The sequence below is a fragment of the Aulostomus chinensis genome, chromosome 1 (genome assembly GCF_037954235.1).
Source record: "Aulostomus chinensis isolate RoL2024-O1b breed Wild chromosome 1, RoL_Achi_v1.0, whole genome shotgun sequence".
Taxonomy (NCBI): domain Eukaryota; kingdom Metazoa; phylum Chordata; class Actinopteri; order Syngnathiformes; family Aulostomidae; genus Aulostomus; species Aulostomus chinensis.
The window spans coordinates 25,466,981-25,487,147 of record NC_141320.1 but is presented as its reverse complement, the minus strand read 5'-3'; the positions used below and the strand labels follow the sequence as shown (position 1 = coordinate 25,487,147).

The following is a 20,167-nucleotide window of genomic DNA, read 5'->3' as shown; positions in this document are numbered from 1 at the left end:
CTGGAGGAGCTCACGGAAAAATAAGAAGCGCTGAAGAGCCTGAACCCAACCCAACTGTAACTGATGGTGTCGTGACTATTATAATAAACTGGTCCGCCGTGGGGGGTGACCTTTGACCTGTGTGGGGCTGCTGGCCAATCAGCACCCTTTGCCGTCCTCAGTACTTCTCAGATATTCCTGTATTAAACAGGTCAACAGAGGGCAGTCATGCATCCCTCAGATCCTCTAGAGCAGGGGTTTTCAGTTAAAATTCTCCTGGGTCCAGTTTTCAAACCTCTTCAAGCTTGGGTCTGGAGGCCTAGCACAGTTTTTCATGACTGCTGATTTCAGTGATAGGCCCACGCCTGCATGTTAGCCAGCAGTCGAGCTGTGCTTTATGATCCAGGGGCATCTTTAGCCGATGGAGGTAGACTTTAAGCCTGTTGTATCAGTGTCTGTTTGGTCAACAATGAACTTTCAGATCGAATGAAGTCGCCGGCATTTCAATAATAGTTCAGTCGTATTTATTGTCTGCTTTTTTTCCACATGAACCTTAAACCTATTGTCCAGCAGGGGGCAACATAAAGAGAAGAGTGTATATGACTAATATGACTATGTGAGTGTGTGTGTGTGTGTGTGTGTGTGTGTGTGTGTGTGTGTGTGTGTGTGTGTGTGTGTGTTTTGAAGACGACTTCTTGACTCCATTTTTGTTGTCACTCTTCTCTTAATTTTAAGTTTCACTCATTAAAATGAAGCCGCTTTGACGTGTTTACTTCTCTTGTACGTCAACAACTTTGGTCTTTAAGCTCCTGACAAACACACCACACGTCACTCACTCTATAGATTAAATCTGCTGATAACACAAAACACGTGACCTTGTGACCCTGCATGACGTTTTGCTCCAACTTTCCAGAACTAATAGGAGGAACAGCATGGATCGTTCTGAGCAAGAACTCTGACATCACCATCGTCATGAACAAGAAGGCAGTCGGACTCAACTTCAACAAATCTGAAATGTCCCCTTAAGCTCCTGCTACTTTGAACTGATGCCTAAACCTTCAGTTTCCATTCATCACTCAGAACCTCTCACAACCCCAGAAGAACAAGCAAAGGTTTGGAGCAGTAAAGCCTTCAATAATGACATCATCATGTTTGAGGGTTTCCTTCCCTCAAACTGTTTCTACCAACACAACAGAATCCTGGAAATATTTCAGGTGTTGACCTCCCAGCAGCCTGAAGGTCAACCTGCATTATCTGTTATGTTGCTGAGCAGAGGAGGGAGCTCAATGGTAGAGCGCTAGCTTAGCATGTGAGAGGTGGTGGGATCGGTGCCCTCGTTCTCCAGAAGACTTCAGCTTGTTCTGTTGTTGAGCTCTGATGAAACCACTGACTTTGAACCACACACAAAGTGAAGGAGTGACTTAAGATTGATGGCACCTGAGGAACTTCTAGGTTTCCTAAAATCAACTGGAAATTCATTCACCAGTTAAACAGTGACTCTACCAGAGGGGGTGTAGCTCAGTGGTAGAGCGCATGCTGAGCATGTATGAGGCCCTGGGTTCAATCCCCGGCATCTCCAGCTGGTCCTTTGTAGCCTTCATCTTGTCAGCTAAAGTGATCCTTAAATGTGACAACAGTCGATTCACTATCAGAAGACATCTTCTACATGTTCAAGATGGGCGAACTGTCCACAAATGTTCAAAATTACTTTTGAAAATGAAAACATAGATCAAACCTGCCCTGTCAATCACCCACAATGGGCGGATCGTCCCACTCCCTATCAGGTTCCCCTCTCCGCGACCCAGGAGGCTCCCTCTCCCTATCAGGACTAGAAGTCCATTGGGGTCTCCCTGCTCAGGTAGGAGTCCTGCCCACAACGTTAAGCTGTTGATGTTCTAGAGGAGACAACATCTGATCTTTGTTAGATCCACCAGTCAAAGGTTTTCTTTAAAGGCTGTAGCAGCTGAGAATGAGGGATTAATAACCATCTTAGTGAGGACATTTTGAAACATGATGACATTTTATTGACTTGTAGCACTGCAAAAATCATCTCCCCTCCAAAAACCCTCTTCTCCAACTCTGTACTCAAGTTGTCTCCTCATCAGGCACCACAGGATCCAGGACGTTCAGTCAAAAAAATCATTAGTGATTTTAAAAATGGCCATCAGACACAAAATAAGACTTCAAACAGGTTTACAATTTTATTTTATGTTAACACATTTTGTCCATTTTGCCTCCACACTGTCCTTCATCACAGCATTTAACATCAGGACTGCTCCCAGATCAGCTCCATGACCTCATCCCTGCACCAGAGTACCGCCCAAGTTTATCAAGGATGGCCAACATGAGAGGGTCTAGATTCACCTCCATCTTTGGAGGCTGTTGAATTTCCTCCTGAGGACCGTCAGGCTGTTTCCTTACTTTGCTGTGACCCAACAGCAGACAGCAACAAGGACTGTGGTGCACTTGGTAAAACCACCATCTGGAGTCTGGACCAAGATGCTGATGTGATCCTTTGATGAGTTTAGAATCAGTCAAAGATCAAAGACTGAAGCAGGAGATCAATGCTCAGAGCCCAGAGATCAAAGACAGAATTCAGAGATCAAAGACAGAATTCCGACATCAAACACAGAATTCAGACATCAAACACAGAATTCAACTATCAATCAATGTGAGGAACCAGCGTCTCATGTGAAGATGCTTCTGAACTCATGAAGTGAAATCCTACCATATAGAGATGAATGAGTCCAACTGGGACTGGCGACCTGTCCAGGGTGTACCCCGCCTCTTGCCCGTAGATGCTGGGATAGGCTCCAGCCCCCCCGCGACCCTTAATAGTAAGGAATAAGCGGAAGATGACGATGGATGGAGTCCAACTGGACCTGAACAGGAGAGAAATAAAGGAGTTATGTAATTGTTATTTATTTCCAGGCCAGGTGAGGGTTGGATTTTGTTCGTTCATGTTGAAGTGAACTGACAGTGGGACTGTGGACCTGGGCTGAAGTCCAGCTCACTGCTGGTTTAATAAAACCACCTGATTGTTTTTCCTATCAGCTCTGATCTGATGAAAGAAACAAAAAGCCAAACTTCATTCGTCCGTGTCCAAACTCCACGTCTGTTGATGTACAGCACTCCAGTTATTTGTTTCTTTCCAGACAGAAGCAGGTTGGTGGAGGAATAAAACCTCAACAGTGAACAAACAGCAATGAGAGAAGTGAATCCTGCACTCAGAGAAGTTGTGTCTGCACTCGCCAACCAGGAAACGCGTCTATCTTCTGTGTGACTGAGGCAGCTGCTGAGAGCTGCGTTTCTCAGCTGTGTGGGGGCGGGACTCTGTGTGTGATTGACAGGTCAACTGTCTGCCAGACAATGTTGTGGGGCACAAACACAAAATGCGAGGTGCCATTTCCATTCTGGGTCAATCAGCTCTGGGGCCGTTTTGTCTTTTGAATGAAGAAATGCGTTCATTTTGGGTAGCAGCTTGTAAAAATGCCCCGGCTCAACCACCAGACCTCTGTGTACACTGTCAAGAAAAAAAACTATAAAAAAAACAGTAAAAAGTCTGGCAGCAGAGTTTCCAGACGAATACCGTCAAATTACAGTAATGAACTGTTCCACAAAATTACATGGAATAAACTGTAAAAATACACAGCAGGTTTCACAGGCCGGACTCATTAAATTACAGTCCATTTAGTGTTGATAAATGTGCATTCAACTGCAGGAAAACAGGCCCATCATGGAAAAACACATGAAGAACAAGGACCTTTCAGGTTCTTCTCTAAGTTCAGGGCTCTTACTGGTTCATTTATGAAACAAACCAGTCTATGAGCAGGAATTTCCCATTAAAAAGTTCATTTGACAGTGGAAAAGCAAGCATAGTCCATCAAAATAGCCAAGTTTACGGTCAATCGCTGTCAATTGAAGCTATTTAGTTGTTACTTTATGAAACTGAGCCAACTTTCTACAGTGATTTCCTGTTAGATTCTGGTTTCTCCAAGTATAAAAACTACAACAATGTATAAACACAGAATCTGTACTTTGAACAATAGAGAATTTCTACATATTTACAGTATCAGTCCATCACTTTAGAGGATTGGAATGTAAAATAATCATTGGACAATGGAAATCATTTATCCTTTAACAAAGCAACTTCAGTGCAGAGTTGATAACTGCACTTCAAACTTTGAACTGGTGTCCACATCAATGTGGAATTTGAGGAGGCCACAGCCACCAAATTTCCCAGAGTTCTTGACTATTTGCAGTCTCTTCCCTTGGAGAAGTCAAGTGGAACTACAAGACAAGGAGCAGAAATCCAAGCTGCTGGTGGACCACGTGGTGCTGTGTTGATGCTACTTTCACACTCAAAGGGGATCGTGCAGGAATGTTCCACACGGTTGACCAAACTTCCATTGCAGAAGAGATTCAGGCAGTTCCACCCATGCCATGCATCCTTGTATGCTGTAAGTGTGAGGCAATACAATACAGTATGTTTCAGTGACATACATTTAGACAGAAGACCTGGTTTATTGGGTGATGCTTATTGACATGCCAATTGGATTGTGGTGCCAATATGGCTGACTTGGTCGGTGAAAATCTTATCATCACAAAAAAAAAGTACACACAAATGTTCAAATTACTTTTCTAGACTTTAGTCCCCAAAGGAATTTCAGGCACCTGAAAGTGACTTTCATAAATCTGTGTGTGTGTGTACAGTACATGTCCCCAAAATGGACATTAAAATTATTGGTCCCCAATCTCAAGAATAAAATGATGCTCCAGTGATGTAGTGAGAGTTGCTACAAACCTCAAAATGATGCTGTCAATAATACAGTAAGACTTGCGACTAAGATCAAAATGATGCTAAAGTGATGTAATGAGAGTTTCTTCTCAACTAAGAAATGATGCTACAGTGATGGGGTGAGAGTTGCTACTAACCTAATAAATGATGCTAAACTCATGTAGTAAAAGTTGCTACTAATCTCAAAATGATGCTGCAGTGATGTAGTGAGAGTTGCTACTATCCTCATAATGATGCTCCAGTGATGTAGTGAGAGTTGCTAAAGACCTCAAAATGATGCTAAAGTGATGAAATGAGAGTTGCTAATAATCCCAAAATGATGCTCCAGTGATGTATTGAGAGTTGCTTCAAACTTCAAAATGATGCTACAGTGATGTAGTGAGAGTTGCTTCAAACCTCAAAATGATGCTCCAGTGATATAGTGAGAGTTGCTAAAGACCTCAAAATGATGCTACAGTCATGTAGTGAGAGTTGCTCCGATCCTAAAAATGATGCTGTCAGTCATGTAGTGAGAGTTGCTACTAACCTCAAAATGATGCTAAAGTGATGTAATGAGAGTTGCTACTAATCTCAAAATGATGCTACATTGATGTAGTGATAGTTGCTAAAAATCTCAAAATAAGGCTACAGTGATGTGGTTAGAGTTGCTAAAAACCTAAGAAATGATGCTACAGTGATGTGGTGAGAGTTGCTACTAATCTGAAAATGTTGCTAAAGTGATGTTGTGAGAGTTGCAACTATCCTCAAAATGATGCTGACAGTGATGTAGTGAGAGTTGCTACGTACCTCAAAATTATGCTACAGTGATGCAATGAATGTTTCTACTAACCTAAGAAATGAAGCGACAGTGATGTAGTGAGAGTTGCTACTAACCTAAGAAATGAAGCGACAGTGATGTAGTGAGAGTTGCTACTAACCTAAGAAATGATACAACAGTAATGTGGTGAGAGTTGCGACGAACCTCAAAATGATGCTGACTATGATGTAATTACAGTTGCTACTAACCTCAAAATGATGCTTATAGTGATGACGTGAGAGTTGCTATTAAACTCAAAATGATGCTAAAGTGATGTAATGAGAGTTGCTAAAAACCTCAAAATGATGCTCCAGTGATGTAGTGAGTTGCTTAAAACCTCAAAATGATGCTACAGTGATGTAGTGAGAGTTGCTAGAAACCTCAAAATGATGCTTCAGTGATGTAATGAGAGTTGCTATGAACCTAAGAAATGATGCGACAGTGATGTGGTGAGAGTTGCTACTAATCTCAAAATGATGCTTCAGTGATGTGCTGAGAGTTGCTACTAATCTCAAAATGATGCTCCAGTGATGTAATGGGAGTTGCTACTAACCTAAGAAATGATGCTACAGTGATGTAGTGAGAGTTGCTACTATGCTCAAAATTATGCTGACAGTAATGTAGTAAGAGTTGCTAAAAATCTCAAAATGATGCTACAGTGATATAGTGAGAGTTGCTACGAACCTCAAAATGATGCTCCAGTGATGCAGTAAGAGTTGCTTAAAATCTTAAAATGATGCTGACAGTCATGTAGTCATGTAGTCATGTAGCAACTCTCACTACATGACTGTCAGCATCATTTTAAGAGTTGCTTAAAATCTTAAAATGATGCTGACAGTCATGTAGTGAGAGTTGCTACGAACCTCAAAATGATACTACAGTAATGTAGTGAGAGTTTCTTATAAAACTCAAAATGATGCGACTGTGATGTGGTGAGAGTTGCTACGAACCTCAAAATGATGCTACAGTAATGTAGTGAGAGTTGCTAAAAATCTCAAAATGATGCTAAAGTGATGTGGTGAGAGTTGCTAAAATCTTCAAAATGATGCTACAGTGATGTAGTGAGAGTTGCCACGAACCTCAAAATGATGCTACAGTGATGTATTAAGTTGCTAAAAATCTAAAAATGATGCTACAGTGATGTAGTGAGAGTTGTTACGAAACTCAAAATGATGCTCCAGTGATGTCGTGAGAGTTGCTTAAAAACTCAAAATGATGCGACTGTGATGTGTTGACAGTTGCAAAAACCTCAAAATGATGCTCCACTGATGTAGTGAGAGTTGCTAAAAATCTCAAAATGATTCCACAGTAATGTAGTGAGAGTTGCTACGAACCTCAAAATGATGCAACAGTAATGTGGTGAGACTTGCTAAAAATCTCAAAATGATTCCACAGTAATGTCGTGAGAGTTGCTACGAACCTATAAATGATGCTACAGTGATGTGGTAGGAGTTGCTTAAAACCTCAAAATGATTCCACAGTCATGTAGTGAGAGTAGCTTAAAACCTCAAAATGATGCTACGGTAATGTTGTAAGAGTTGCTACAAACCTCAAAATAATGCTACAGTAATGTATTAAGTTGCTAAAAACCTCAAAATGATGCTACAGTAATGTATTAAGTTGCTAAAAACCTCAAAATATTGCTACAGTGATGTATATAAGAGTTGCTTAAAACCTCAAAATGATGCTCCAGCGGTGTCGTGAGAGTTGCTACTAATCTAAGAAATGATGCTACAGTGATGTGGTGAGACTTGCTAAAAACCTCACAATAATGCTGTCAGTAATGTAGTGAGAGATGCTACGAACCTCAACATGATGCGACAGTAATGTAGTGAGAGTTGCTACGAACCTCAAAATGATGCTACAGTAATGTAGTGAGAATTGCTACCAAAATCAAAATGATGCTACAGTAATGTAGTAGGAGTTGCTAAAAATCTAAAAATGATGCTGTAAGTAATGTAGTGAGACTTGCTACGAACCTCAATAATGCTACAGTAATGTTGTAAGTGTTGCTGAAAATCTCAAAATGATGCTAAAGTGATGTAGTGAGATTTGCAACGAACCTCAAAATGATGCTACAGTGATGTAGTGAGAATTGCTTAAAACCTCAAAATGATTCCACAGTCATGTGGTGAGAGTTGCTTAAAACCTCAAAATAATGCTACAGTAATGTATTAAGTTGCTAAAAACCTCAAAATGATGCTACAGTAATGTATTAAGTGGCTAAAAACCTCAAAATGTTGCTACAGTGATGTAGTAAGAGTTGCTTAAAACCTCAAAATGATGCTCCAGTGATGTAGTGAGAGTTGCAACTAATCTAAGAAATGATGCTACAGTGATGTGGTGAGAGTTTCTTAAAATCTTAAAAAGATGCGACAGTGATGTGGTGAGAGTTGCTACTATCCTCCAAATGATGCTACAGTGAAGTAGTGAAAGTTGCTAAAAACCTCAAAATGCTGCTACAGTGATGTCGGAAGAGTTGGTAAAAATCTCAAAATGATGCTAAAGTGTTGTGGCGAGAGTTGCTAAAAACCTCACAATGATGCTGTCAGTAATGTAGTGAGAGATGCTACGAACCTCAACATGATGCTACAGTAATGTAGTGAGAGTTGCTAAGAACCTCAAAATGATGCTACAGTGATGTAGTGAGAGTTGCTACGAACCTATAAATGATGCTACAGTGATGTGGTAGGAGTTGCTTAAAACCTCAAAATGATTCCACAGTCATGTAGTGAGAGTTGCTTAAAACCTCAAAATGATGCTACAGTAATGTTGTAAGAGTTGCTACGAACCTCAAAATGATGCTACAGTAATGTATTAAGTTGCTAAAAACCTCAAAATGATGCTACAGTAATGTATTAAGTGGCTAAAAACCTCAAAATGTTGCTACAGTGATGTAGTAAGAGTTGCTTAAAACCTCAAAATGATGCTCCAGTGAAGTAGTGAAAGTTGCTAAAAACCTTAAAATGCTGCTACAGTGATGTCGGAAGAGTTGCTAAAAATCTCAAAATGATGCTAAAGTGATGTGGCGAGACTTGCTAAAAACCTCACAATAATGCTGTCAGTAATGTAGTGAGAGATGCTACGAACCTCAACATGATGCTACAGTAATGTAGTGAGAGTTGCTACGAACCTCAAAATGATGCTACAGTAATGTAGTGAGAATTGCAACCAAAATCAAAATGATGCTACAGTAATGTAGTAGGAGTTGCTAAAAATCTAAAAATGATGCTGTAAGTAATGTAGTGAGACCTGCTACGAACCTCAATAATGCTACAGTAATGTTGTAAGTGTTGCTTAAAATCTCAAAATGATGCTCCAGTGATGTAGTGAGTTGCTTAAAACCTCAAAATGATGCTACAGTGATGTAATGAGAGTTGCTATGAACCTAAGAAATGATGCGACAGTGATGTGGTGAGAGTTGCTACTAATCTCAAAATGATGCTTCACTGATGTGCTGAGAGTTGCTACTAATCTCAAAATGATGCTCCAGTGATGTAATGGGAGTTGCTACTAACCTAAGAAATGATGCTACAGTGATGTAGTGAGAGTTGCTACGATGCAAAAAATGATGCTGACAGTGATGTAGTGAGAGTTGCTACTATGCTCAAAATTATGCTGACAGTAATGTAGTAAGAGTTGCTAAAAATCTCAAAATGATGCTACAGTGATATAGTGAGAGTTGCTACGAACCTCAAAATGATGCTCCAGTGATGCAGTAAGAGTTGCTTAAAATCTTAAAATGATGCTGACAGTCATGTAGTGAGAGTTGCTACGAACCTCAAAATGATGCTACAGTAATGTAGTGAGAGTTTCTTATAAAACTCAAAATGATGCGACTGTGATGTGGTGAGAGTTGCTACGAACCTCAAAATGATGCTACAGTAATGTAGTGAGAGTTGCTACGAACCTCAATAATGCTAAAGTAATGTAAGTGTTGCTAAAAATCTCAAAATGATGCTAAAGTGATGTGGTGAGAGTTGCTAAAATCTTCAAAATGATGCTACAGTGACGTAGTGAGAGTTGCCACGAACCTCAAAATGATGCTACAGTGATGTGGTGAGAGTTTCACGATCCTCAAAATGATGCTACAGTAATGTATTAAGTTGCTAAAAACCTAAAAATGATGCTACAGTGATGTAGTGAGAGTTGTTTAAAAAATTTAAAAATGATGCTGACAGTCATGTAGTGAGAGTTGCTACTATCCTCCAAATGATGCTACAGTGATGTAGTGAGAGTTGCTTAAAATCTCAAAATGATGTGACAGTGATGTGGTAATAGTTTCAAAAAACTCAAAATGATGCTCCAGTGATTTAGTAAGAGTTGCTACGAACCTCAAAATGATGCTGACAGTCGTGAAGTGAGATTTGCTACTATCCTGAAAATGATGCTACAGTGATGTAGTGAGAGTTGCTTAAAACCTCAAAATGATGCTACAGTAATGTTCTAAGAGTTGCTACGAACCTCAAAATGATGCTACAGTAATGTATTAAGTTGCAAAAAACCTCAAAATGATGCTACAGTAATGTAGTGAGAGTTGCTACGAACCTCAATAATGCTAAAGTAATGTAAGTGTTGCTAAAAATCTCAAAATGATGCTAAAGTGATGTGGTGAGAGTTGCTAAAATCTTCAAAATGATGCTACAGTGACGTAGTGAGAGTTGCCACGAACCTCAAAATGATGTTACAGTGATGTGGTGAGAGTTTCACGATCCTCAAAATGATGCTACAGTAATGTATTAAGTTGCTAAAAACCTAAAAATGATGCTACAGTGATGTAGTGAGAGTTGTTTAAAAAATTTAAAAATGATGCTGACAGTCATGTAGTGAGAGTTGCTACTATCCTCCAAATGATGCTACAGTGATGAAGTGAGAGTTGCTTAAAATCTCAAAATGATGTGACAGTGATGTGGTAATAGTTTCAAAAAACTCAAAATGTTGCTACAGTGATGTAGTAAGAGTTGCTTAAAACCTCAAAATGATGCTCCAGTTAAGTAGTGAAAGTTTCTAAAAACATCAAAATTCTGCTACAGTGATGTCGGAAGAGTTGCTAAAAACCTCAAAATGCTGCTACAGTGATGTCGGAAGAGTTGCTAAAAACTCAAAATGATGCTAAAGTGATGTGGCGAGAGTTTTTAAAAATCTCAAAATGATGCTAAAGTGATGTGGCGAGAGTTGCTAAAAACCTCACAATGATGCTGTCAGTAATGTAGTGAGAGTTGCTATGAACCTCAAAATGAGGCTCCAGTGATGTAGTGAGAGTTGCTCCTAATCTAAGAAATGATGCTACAGTGATGTAGGAAGAGTTGCTGAAAAAATCTCAAAGTGATGCTTCAGTGATGTGGTGAGACTTGCTAAAAATCTCAAAATGATTCCACAGAAATGTCGTGAGAGTTGCTACGAACCTATAAATGATGCTACAGTAATGTTGTAAGAGTTGCTACGAACCTCAAAATGATGCTAAACTAATGTATTAAGTTGCTAAAAACCTCAAAATGATGCTACAGTAATGTATTAAGTTACTAAAAACCTCAAAATGATGCTCCAGTGAAGTAGTGAAAGTTGCTAAAAACCTCAAAATGCTGCTACAGTGATGTCGGAAGAGTTGCTAAAAACCTCAAAATGCTGCTACAGTGATGTCGGAAGTGTTGCTAAAAAATCTCAAAATGATGCTAAAGTGATGTGGCGAGAGTTGCTAAAAACCTCACAATGATGCTGTCAGTAATGTAGTGAGAGTTGCTACGAACCTATAAATGATGCTCCAGAAATGAAGTGAGAGTTGCTACGAACCTATAAATGATGCTACAGTAACGTAGTGAGAGTTGCTACGAACCTCAAAATGATGCTACAGTAATGTAGTGAGAGTTGCTACGATCCTCATAATGATGCTACAGTAATGTATTAACTTGCTTAAAATCTAAAAATGATGCTCCACTGATGTAGTGAGCGTTGCTACGAACCTCAAAATGATGCTGACAGTCATGAAGTGAGAGTTGCTACTATCCTCAAAATGCTGCTACAGTGATGTCGGAAGAGTTGCTAAAAATCTCAAAATGATGCTCAAATGATGTGGCGAGAGTTGCTAAAAACCTCACAATGATGCTGTCAGTAATGTAGTGAGAGATGCTACGAACCTCAACATGATGCTACAGTAATGTAGTGAGAGTTGCTACGAACCTCAAAATGATGCTACAGTGATGTGGTGAGGCTTGCTAAAAATCTCAAAATGATTCCACAGTAATGTAGTGAGAGTTGCTACGAACCTATAAATGATGCTCCAGTAATGAAGTGAGAGTTGCTACGAACCTATAAATGATGCTACAGCGATGTGGTAGGAGTTGCTTAAAACCTCACAATGATGCTACAGTAATGTATTAAGTTGCTAAAAACCTCAAAATGTTGCTACAGTGATGTAGTAAGAGTTGCTTAAAACCTCAAAATGATGCTCCAGTGAAGTAGTGAAAGTTGCTAAAAACCTCAAAATGCTGCTACGGTGATGTCGGAAGAGTTGCTAAAAATCTCAAAATGATGCTAAAGTGATGTGGCGAGAGTTGCTAAAAACCTCACAATGATGCTGTCAGTAATGTAGTGAGAGATTCTACGAACCTCAAAATGATGCTAAAGTAATGTAGTGAGAGTTGCTACGAACCTCAAAATGATGCTCCAGTGATGTAGTGAGAGTTGCTACTAATCTAAGAAATGATGCTACAGTAATGTAGGAAGAGTTGCTAAAAATCTAAAAATCATGCTTCAGTGATGTGGTGAGAGTTGCTAAAAATCTCAAAATGATGCTAAAGTGATGTGATGAGAGGTGCTAAAAATCTAAAAATTATGCTGTCAGTAATGTAGTGAGAGTTGCTACGGACCTCAAAATGATGCTCCAGTGATGAAATAAGAGTTGCTTAAAACCTTTAAAAATGATGCTGACAGTCATGTAGTGAGAGTTGCTACTATCCTCCAAATGATGCTACAGTGATGTAGTGAGAGTTGCTTAAAATCTCAAAATGATGTGACAGTGATGTGGTAATAGTTTCAAAAAACTCAAAATGATGCTCCAGTGATGTAGTAAGAGTTGCTACGAACCTCAAAATGATGCTGACAGTCGTGAAGTGAGATTTGCTACTATCCTCAACATGATGCTACAGTGATGTCGTGAGAGTTGCTACGATCCTCAAAATGATGCTACAGTAATGTATTAGGTTGCAAAAAACCTCAAAATGATGCGACAGTGATGTAGTGAGAGTTGCTACGATCCTCAAAATGATGCTACAGTAATGTATTAGGTTGACTAAAAACCTCAAAATGATGCTCCAGTGATGCAATAAGAGTTGCTTAAAACCTTTAAAAATGATGCTGACAGTCATGTAGTGAGAGTTGCTACTATCCTCCAAATGATGCTACAGTGATGAAGTGAGAGTTGCTTAAAATCTCAAAATGATGTGACAGTGATGTGGTAATAGTTTCAAAAAACTCAAAATGATGCTCCAGTGATGTAGTAAGAGTTGCTACGAACCTTAAAATGATGCTGACAGTCGTGAAGTGAGATTTGGTACTATCCTCAACATGATGCTACAATGATGTAGTGAGAGTTGCTACTAATCTAAGAAATGATGCTAAAGTGATGTGGTGAGACTTGCTACTATCCTCCAAATGATGCTGCAGTGATGTAGTGAGAGTTGCTTAAAATCTCAAAATGATGCTACAGTGATGTGGTGAGAGTTGCTACGAACCTCAAAATGATGCTGACAGTAATGTGGTGAGAGTTGCTAAAAACCTCAAAATGATGCTGCAGTGATGTATGAAGTGTTGGTAAAAATCTCAAAATGATGCTCCAGTGATGTAGTGAGAGTTGCTACTAATCTAGAAAATGATGCGAAAGTGATGTAGTGAGAGTTGCTTCAAATCTCAAAATGATGCTCCAGTGATACAGAAAGAGTTGCTTAAAACCTTAAAATGAAGCTTACAGTCATGTAGTGAGAGTTGCTTAAAATCTCAAAATGATGCGATCGTGATGTGGTGAGAGTTGCTTAAAACCTCAAAATGATGCTCCAGTGATGTAGTGAGAGTTGCTACTAATCTAAGAAATGATGCGACAGTGATGTGGTGAGAGTTGCTACTATCCTCCAAATGATGCTACAGTGAAGTAGTGAAAGTTGCTAAAAACCTCAAAATGCTGCTACAGTGATGTGGTGAGAGTTGCTGCGAACCTCAAAATGATGCTGACAGTAATGTGGTGAGAGTTGCTAAAAACCTCAAAATAATGCTGCAGTGATGTATTAAGTGTTGGGAAAAACCTCAAAATGATGCTCCAGTGATGTAGTGAGAGTTGCTACTAATCTAGAAAATGATGCTAAAGTGATGTAGTTAGAGTTGCTTCAAATCTAAAAATGATGCTCCTGTGATACAGAAAGAGTTGCTTAAAACCTTAAAATGATGCTTACAGTCATGTAGTGAGAGTTGCTTAAAATCTCAAAATGATGCTACAGTGATGTAGTGAGAGTTGCTTAAAACCTCAAAATGATGCTCCAGTGATGTAGTGAGAGTTGCTACTAATCTAAGAAATGATGCGACAGTGATGTAGTTAGAGTTGCTACTATCCTCCAAATGATGCTACAGTGAAGTAGTGAAAGTTGCGAAAAACCTCAAAATGCTGCTACAGTGATGTCGGAAGAGTTGCTAAAAATCTCAAAATGATGCTAAAGTGATGTGGCGAGAGTTACTAAAAACCTCACAATGATGCTGTCAGTAATGTAGTGAGAGATGCTACGGACCTCAACATGATGCTACAGTAATGTAGTGAGAGTTACTACCAACCTCAAAATGATGCTACAGTAATGTAGTGAGAGTTGTTACGACCCTCAAAATGATGCTACAGTGATGTGGTAGGAGTTGCTTAAAACCTCAAAATGATTCCACAGTCATGTAGTGAGAGTTGCTACGAACCTATAAATGATGCTCCAGTAATGAAGTGAGAGTTGCTACGAACCTATAAATGATGCTACAGTGATGTGGTAGGAGTTGCTTAAAACCTCAAAATGATTCCACAGTCATGTAGTGAGAGTTGCTTAAAACCTCAAAATGATGCTACAGTAATGTTGTAAGAGTTGCTACGAACCTCAAAATGATGCTACAGTGATGTATTAAGTTGCTACGAACCTCAAAATGATGCTACAGTAATGTAGTAGCAGTTGCTAAAAATCTAAAAATGATGCTGTAAGTAATGTAGTGAGACTTGCTACGAACCTCAATAATGCCACAGTAATGTTGTAAGTGTTGCAAAAAACCTCAAAATGATGCTACAGTGATGTAGTGAGAGTTGTTACGATCCTCAAAATGATGCTACAGTAATGTATTAAGTTGCTACGAACCTCAAAATGATGCTGAGAGTCATGAAGTGAGAGTTGGTACTATCCTCAAAAAGATGCTGCAGTGATGTAGGAAGAGTTGCTAAAAATCTCAAAATGATGCTTCGGTGATGTGGTGAGAGTTGCTAAAAACCTCAAAATAATGCTGTCAGTGATGTAGTGAGAGATGCTACGAACCTCAAAATGATGCTACAGTAATGTAGTAAGAGTTGCTAAAAATCTCAAAATGATGCTACAGTGATGTGGTTAGACTTGCTAAAAGTCTCAAAATGATTCCACAGTAATGTAGTGAGAGTTGCTACGAACCTATAAATGATGCTCCAGTAATGAAGTGAGAGTTGCTATGAACCTATAAATGATGCGACAGTGATGTGGTAGGAGTTGCTTAAAACCTCAAAATGATTCCACAGTCATGTAGTGAGAGTTGCTTAAAACCTCAAAATGATGCTACAGTAATGTAGTGAGAGTTGCTACGAACCTCAAAATGATGCTACAGTAATGTAGTAGGAGTTGCTAAAAATCTAAAAATGATGCTGTAAGTAATGTAGTAATAATGTAATGTAAGTAATGTAGTGAGACTTGCTACGAACCTAAGTGTTGGTAAAAACCTCAAATGATGCTCCAGTGATGTAGTGAGAGTTGCTACTACTCTAGAAAATGATGCTAAAGTGATGTAGTGAGAGTTGCTTCAAATCTCAAAATGATGCTCCAGTGATACAGAAAGAGTTGCTTAAAACCTTAAAATGATGCATACAGTCATGTAGTGAGAGTTGCTTAAAATCTCAAAATGATGCGACAGTGATGTGGTGAGAGTTGCTTAAAATCTCAAAATGATGCTCCAGTGATGTAGTGAGAGTTGCTTAAAACCTCGAAATGATGCTCCAGTGATGAAGTGAGAGTTGCTAAAAGTTGCTACTAATCTAAGAAATGATGCTACAGTGATGTGGTGAGAGTTTCTTAAAATCTTAAAAACATGCGACAGTCATGTAGTGAGAGATGCTACTATCCTCCAAATGCTGCTACAGTGAAGTAGTGAAAGTTGCTAAAAACCTCAAAATGCTGCTACAGTGATGTCGGAAGAGTTGCTAAAAATCTCAAAATGATGCTAAAGTGATGTGGCGAGAGTTGCTAAAAACCTCACAATGATGCTGTCAGTAATGTAGTGAGAGATGCTACGAACCTCAACATGATGCTACAGTAATGTAGTGAGAGTTTCTACGAACCTCAAAATGATGCTACAGTGATGTAGTAAGAGTTGCTAAAAATCTCAAAATGATGCTACAGTGATGTGGTTAGACTTGCTAAAAATCTCAAAATGATTCCACAGTAATGTAGTGAGAGTTGCTACGAACCTATAAATGATGCTCCAGTAATGAAGTGAGAGTTGCTACGAACCTATAAATGATGCTACAGTGATGTGGTAGGAGTTGCTTAAAACCTCAAAATGATTCCACAGTCATGTAGTGAGAGTTGCTTAAAACCTCAAAATGATGCTACAGTAATGTTGTAAGAGTTGCTACGAACCTCAAAATGATGCTACAGTAATGTATTAAGTTGCTAAAAACCTCAAAATGATGCTACAGTAATGTATTAAGTTGCTAAAAACCTCAAAATATTGCTACAGTGATGTAGTAAGATTTGCTTAAAACCTCAAAATGATGCTCCAGCGGTGTCGTGAGAGTTGCTACTAATCTAAGAAATGATGCTACAGTGATGTGGTGAGAGTTTCTTAAAATCTTAAAAAGATGCGACAGTGATGTCGGAAGAGTTGCTAAAAATCTCAAAATGATGCTAAAGTGATGTGGCGAGACTTGCTAAAAACCTCACAATAATGCTGTCAGTAATGTAGTGAGAGATGCTACGAACCTCAACATGATGCGACAGTAATGTAGTGAGAGTTGCTACGAACCTCAAAATGATGCTACAGTAATGTAGTGAGAATTGCTACCAAAATCAAAATGATGCTACAGTAATGTAGTAGGAGTTGCTAAAAATCTAAAAATGATGCTGTAAGTAATGTAGTGAGACTTGCTACGAACCTCAATAATGCTACAGTAATGTTGTAAGTGTTGCTGCAAATCTCAAAATGATGCTAAAGTGATGTAGTGAGATTTGCAACGAACCTCAAAATGATGCTACAGTGATGTAGTGAGAGTTGCTATGATCCTAAAAATGATGCTCCAGTAATGTATTAAGTTGCTAAAAACCTCAAAATGATGCTACAGTGATGTAGTGAGAGTTGCTACGAACCGCAAAATGATGCTACAGTTTTGTAGTGAGGGTTGCTACGAACCTCAAAATGATGCTACAGTAATGTAGGAAGAGTTGCTAAAAATATCAAAATGATGCTGAAGTGATGTGGTGAGAGTTGAAAAAAAAAATCAAAATGATGCTGTAAGTAATGTAGTGAGAGATGCTACGACCCTCAAAATGATGCTACAGTGATGTAGTGAGAGTTGCTACGAACCTCAAAATGATGCTACACTCATGTAGTGAGAGTTGCTAAAAACCTCAAAATGATGCTGCAGTGATGTAGTAAGTGTTGGTAAAAACCTCAAAATGATGCTCCAGTGATATAGTGAGAGTTGCTACGGACCTCAAAATGATGCTCCAGTGATGCAGTAAGAGTTGCTTAAAACCTCAAAATGATGCTGACAGTAATGTTGTGAGAGTTGTTAAGAACCTCAAAATGATGCTACAGTGATGTAGTGAGAGTTGCTAAAAACCTCAAAATGATGCTGACAGTAATTCTGTGAGAGTTGCTACGAACTTCAAAATGATGCTACAGTAATGTAGTAAGAGTTGCTAAAAATCTCAAAATGATGCTGAAGTGATGTGGTGAGAGTTGCTAAAATCTTAAAAATTATGCCACAGTAATGTAGTGAGAGTTGCTACGAACCTAAAAATGATGCTACAGAAATGTAGTGAGAGTTGCTACGAACCTCAAAATGATGCTACAGTGATGTAGTGAGAGTTGCTACGATCCTCAAAATGATGCTACAGTAATGTATTAGGTTGCTAAAAACATCAAAATGATGCTACAGTGATGTAGTGAGAGTTGCTACGATCCTCAAAATGATGCTACAGTAATGTATTAGGTTGACTAAAAACCTCAAAATGATGCTCCAGTGATGCAGTCAGAGTTGCTTAAAACCTTTCAAAATGATGCTGACAGTCATGTAGTGAGAGTTGCTACTATCCTCCAAATGATGCTACAGTGATGTAGTGAGAGTTGCTTAAAATCTCAAAATGATGTGACAGCGATGTGGTAATAGTTTCAAAAAACTCAAAATGATGCTCCAGTGATGTAGTAAGAGTTGCGACGAACCTCAAAATGATGCTGACAGTCGTGAAGTGAGATTTGCTACTATCCTCAAAATGATGCTACAGTGATGTAGTGAGAGTTGCTACTAATCTAAGAAATGATGCTAAAGTGATGTGGTGAGACTTGCTACTATCCTCCAAATGATGCTACAGTGATGTCGTGAGAGTTGCTTAAAATCTCAAAATGATGCGACAGTGATGTGGGGAGAGTTGCTAAAAACCTCAAAATGATGCTGCAGTGATGTATTAAGTGTTGGTAAAAACCTCAAAATGATGCTCCAGTGATGTAGTGAGAGTTTCTACTAATCTAGAAAATGATGCTAAAGTGATGTAGTGAGAGTTGCTTCAAATCTCAAAATGATGCTCCAGTGATGCAGTAAGAGTTGCTTAAAACCTTGAAATGATGCTTACAGTCATGTAGTGAGAGTTGCTTAAAATCTCAAAATGATGCGACAGTGATGTGGTGAGAGTTGCTACTATACTCCAAATGATGCGACAGTGATGTAGTGAGAGTTGCTTAAAATCTCAAAATGATGCTACAGTGATGTAGTGAGAGTTGCTACGGAACTGAAAATGATGCTCCAGTGATTTGGTGAGAGTTGCTAAAATCCTCAAAATGATGCTACAGTAATGTATTAAGTTGCTAAAAACCTCAAAATGATGCTAGAGTGATGTAGTGAGAGTTGCTTAAAAACTCAAAATGATGCGACTGTGATGTGTTGAAAGTTGCAAAAACCTCAAAATGATGCTCCACTGATGTAGTGAGAGTTGCTAAATATCTCAAAATGATTCCACAGTAATGTAGTGACAGTTGCTACGAACCTCAAAATGATGCTACAGTAATGAAGTGAGAGTTGCTACGAACCTATAAATGATGCTATAGTGATGTGGTAGGAGTTGCTTAAAACCTCAAAATGATTCCACAGTCATGTAGTGAGAGTTGCTTAAAACCTCAAAATGATGCGACAGTAATGTTGTAAGAGTTGCTACGAACCTCAAAATAATGCTACAGTAATGTATTAAGTTGCTAAAAACCTCAAAATTATGCTACAGTAACGTATTAAGTTCCTAAAAACCTCAAAATGCTGCTACAGTGATGTAGTAAGAGTTGCTTAAAACCTCACAATGATGCTCCAGTGATGTAGTGAGAGTTGCTACTAATCTAAGAAATGATGCTACAGTGATGTGGTGAGAGTTTCTTAAAATCTTAAAAACATGGGACAGTGATGTGGTGAGAGTTGCTACTATCCTCCAAATGCTGCTACAGTGAAGTAGTGAAAGTTGCTAAAAACCTAAAAATGCTGCTACAGTGATGTCGGAAGAGTTGCTAAAAATCTCAAAATGATGCTAAAGTGATGTGGCGAGAGTTGCTAAAAACCTCACAATGATGCTGTCAGTAATGTAGTGAGAGTTGCTACGAACCTCAACATGATGCTACAGTAATGTAGTGAGAGTTGCTACGAACCTAAAAATGATGCTACAGTAATGTAGTGAGAGTTGCTACGATCCTCAAAATGATGCTACAGTAATGTATTAAGTTGCTAAAAACCTCAAAATGATGCTCCACTGATGTAGTGAGAGTTGCTACGAACCTCAAAATGATGCTACAGTTATGTAGTGAGAGTTGCGACGAACCTCAAAATGATGCTACAGTAATGTTGCAGGAGTTGCTAAAAATCTAAAAATGATGCTGTAAGTAATGTAGTGAGACTTGCTACGAACCTCAATAATGCTACAGTAATGTTGTAAGTGTTGCTAAAAATCTCAAAATGATGTGAAAGTGATGTGGTGACAGTTGCAAAAATCTTCAAAATGATGCTACAGTGATGTAGTGAGAGTTGCCACGAACCTCAAAATGATGCTCCAGTAATGTAGTGAGAGTTGCTAGGATCCTAAAAATGATGC

The 20,167-nt window shown here is 38.9% G+C and overlaps 1 non-coding gene across 1 annotated transcript; it reads left to right on the top strand.

The window, feature by feature from the left end:
- Positions 1 to 1,486: 1,486 nt before the first annotated feature.
- On the top strand, positions 1,487 to 1,558 carry trnaa-agc (transfer RNA alanine (anticodon AGC)). The gene has a single exon. It is a non-coding gene; the product is annotated as a tRNA-Ala (tRNA).
- The last annotated feature ends 18,609 nt before the right edge of the window (positions 1,559 to 20,167 follow it).